Source organism: Mus pahari, chromosome 7 (assembly GCF_900095145.1).
Source record: "Mus pahari chromosome 7, PAHARI_EIJ_v1.1, whole genome shotgun sequence".
Taxonomy (NCBI): Eukaryota; Metazoa; Chordata; class Mammalia; order Rodentia; family Muridae; genus Mus; species Mus pahari.
In genome coordinates, this window is record NC_034596.1 from 57,372,404 (window position 1) to 57,375,750 (window position 3,347).

The 3,347-nt window shown below is 39.1% G+C and overlaps 1 pseudogene; it reads right to left on the bottom strand.

Moving 5' to 3' along the window:
• Positions 1-2,225: 2,225 nt before the first annotated feature.
• Positions 2,226-2,855, bottom strand: LOC110324024 (annotated as a pseudogene).
• Between the last annotated feature and the right edge of the window lie 492 nt (positions 2,856-3,347).

Consider the following 3,347-nt stretch of genomic DNA (forward strand, 5'->3'; position numbering starts at 1 on the left):
TCTGGTCTAATATCCGCTTATCAGTGAGTGCATATCTAGTGACTTCTTTTGTGATTGGGTTACCTCACTAAGGATGATATCCTCCAGATACATCCATTTACCCAAGAATTTCATAAATTCATTGTTTTTAATAGCTGAGTAGTATTCCATTGTGTAAATGTACCACATTTTCTGTATCCATTCCTCTATTGAGTTCTTTCCAGCTTCTGGCTATTATAAATAAATCTGCTATGAACATAGTGGAGCTTGTGTCCTTCTTACCAGTTGGAAGATCTTATGGGTATATGCCCAGAAGAGGTATAGTTGGGTCCTCCGGTAGTACTATGTCCAATTTTCTGAGGAACCGCCAGACTGATTTCCAGAGTGGTTGTACAAGCTTGCAATCCCACCAGCAATGGAGGAATGTTCCTTTTTCTCCACAACCTCGCCAGCATCTGCTGTCAGCTGAATTTTTAATCTTAGCAATTCTGACTGGTGTGAGATGGAATCTCAGGGTTGTTTTGATTTGCATTTCCCTGATGGCTAAGGATGTTGAGCATTTTTTCAGGTGTTTCTCAGCCATTCGATATTCCTCAGTTGAGAATTCTTTATTTAGCTCTGTACCCCATTTTTAATGGGTTTTTTTTTTTTTTTTGAGTTTCTGGAGTCCAGCTTCTTGAGCTCTTTGTATATATTGGATATTAATCCTCTATCAGATTTAGCCGATTTTCCTTTTTCATGAGTTATGTCTCTCCTGTTTCTACTTGTTTTGGTTATTACCCTTTCTTTGTCTTATTAAAAATATAAACTCTAAGTATGACTCTATTTACTTTGCTAGTGAGAGTTGGGTTTCTGATGGAATCATCTATAAATAACTAAATTAGTACAAAGAACGATGATTACCCAAATGGACAATATCAAGTCAATTTTAGATTATCATTCTTTTTTTTTTAAAGATTTATTTATATTTATTTACTCAATGGGTATGTGTTTGACTTTGTGTCCACATGTACAAAAGTTTACAGAGACAAAAACAGACCCCATGGACCAGTGTTGCATACAGTTTATCAGAAGCCATCCCGAAGGTTCTGGGAACCAAACCCAGATCTTCTGCAATTAATGGCTGAGTCATTATGCCAGCTCCACAGCATTTTTCAAGACATCCTTGATAGTTTTACAACAAGGAGGCAATTAAAACTCAAAAATGATGGTAATGAAATCATGCTCTTATGATTTCAAATAACTGACTCTTTGTTCTTGAAACCAACTCTCAAGATTACCTATATCATCATGATTCTTAAGTTTTGGCGGTATCACTATATTGCCATTTGTTTTTTTGTTTTTGTTTTTGTTTTGTTTGTTTGTTAGTTTTTTTCTGGTAGTGATAAACTATTGTGCTTTATTTATTTATGAGGGAGCCAGGACAGTATGACATACAAGGTGACAATATTAGGTTGTGAACACCAGATGGGAAGAAAAATTGGAGGGCTTTCTCAGAAGCTGGCTACCAAAGGTCCAGAGCAGATCTGCAGCTTAGATTTATCTCTCAGTCACTGTGACACAATGCATAAGAAAATCAACTTCAAGAAGAGGGAAGACTTATTTTGGTTCTTACCTTCAAAAGGTTAAGTTCACACTCCTTGGCCCCACCATTGTGGGCAGAACATCACCATGGACTGAACGTGGCAGATCAGTGTTGCTCACCTATGGAATGTGGAAATGTTCCTCCTCACAACCTTCCCAAATCCATACTGAACACTGAGTTCTGAATTGCAGATGAGGAATTAGTGTACAGTATTCCATCACTTGTTAGTGACAGATTATGATAGGGTGCTTGCAGAAGGCACAGCCTTTTGTAAGAAGATGTCCAGGTGCAGTTGTAGGCTCTGGGTAGTTTGGGGGAAGTGGTCTTGTGTGCAGAAAAGGTCAGCAAGGTTTAAAAACTTCTCAAAGGTCAGAGTGTATGGGAGGGAGCATTTGCAGCCTCAGTAAAAAGTCAATTGTGGCTTGTCTGAGGTCTGATAGACAATGATCTCCCAACTCCACTTAAGGGTCTTGAAAGGTGTTCCTTTGCTTTTGTAATGGTTATTGTTCCTTGATAAGTTGAAGAAATGTGATAAAATCCTACCCTGGGTATACTTTTAGTGGCTTTTCCTTTTCTCTTCAATACTTTGTAGTATCCCTTGTTCATGGTAACATGTTTGTAAGCAACCTGGTCAGAGTTGTCAAAGGTTTGTATATCATTTTTACTTGTATGTTTCTGAGCAGATATATACGAAAACATGGGAGACACCAAGCTGGAACTGGTCAGCAACTGGGGTAACCCAGAGGTTGTTCTCTGCTTTGAAAACCTACTTCTGACCGGTTAGATCCAAGTTGCCTAGCTCTGGAGGCAGAATGGTTAGGCGATTCCCCTGAATGTGGAGCTCCTTCGGCTGGGTCAGCTCCCCGATTTCCTTAGGCAGTGAGAGCAGGTCATTATCCCTGAGGCTGAGTAGAGTGCACGCAGGTTGGTGAGGTAGAAGAAGTTTCCTGGAAGAGAATTTTTATTCAGGTTGTTGTAAGTTAAGTCCAGGACCTCTAGAGCCAGAAGGGAGCTGAATCCTCGAGGCAGCATGTTCAACCTGTTTATGCCAAGGTTCAGCTGTTTGAGTTTCTGGAAGCTGCTGATCTGGGTGGGCAGTTCCTCGATCTGGTTATTGAAGTTTAGTACCTCCAAGTTTTTAAGTTCTGCTATATTTGGCAGCACAGTTGTTAGTTTGTTGTGGCTGAGCACCAGTTGTGTGATATGAGATAGAGAGAAAAAGCTGTTGACATCCAACATACTGGTTCTTCTTCCTGCTCTCCTCCACCAGCTTCTTCAATGACTTGGACATGTTCGCAGAGAGCAACACCTGGTGGGTGTGAATGGGAACCTGCAGGGGAAACTCGGGTGGAGAGCAATTAACTGGATCAGCTGAAAACCTAGATCATCATTCTCATTAATCTCTCCTTTCTACATAATTTCTGGGTAGAAGGTCCCAAATGATCCAGCATGCGGTGCTCACAAACAGAAAGTGAAAACATTTAATTCTAACAACTCAGGGTGTCACAACTCTAATACTGATAAATGAATAGAGAAAATTGAATTGCTAGTTTTCAAGTTAAACGATTTAAGTATATTTCAGGGTATGTGAATGATTTAGAGACTCAAAGTGTCAACAGATATATTTGTGAAAGTTATTTATACTTGGCAGCATGCAAAAAATAAAATAAAATGTTGCCACAAAATTAATTTTTGAATTAGTATAATTCATGTTAGCAAAACAATTTTATATAGAATTAAAAACATTCCCATCAAGTGTGTTCACCCTAGACATATGACTGGT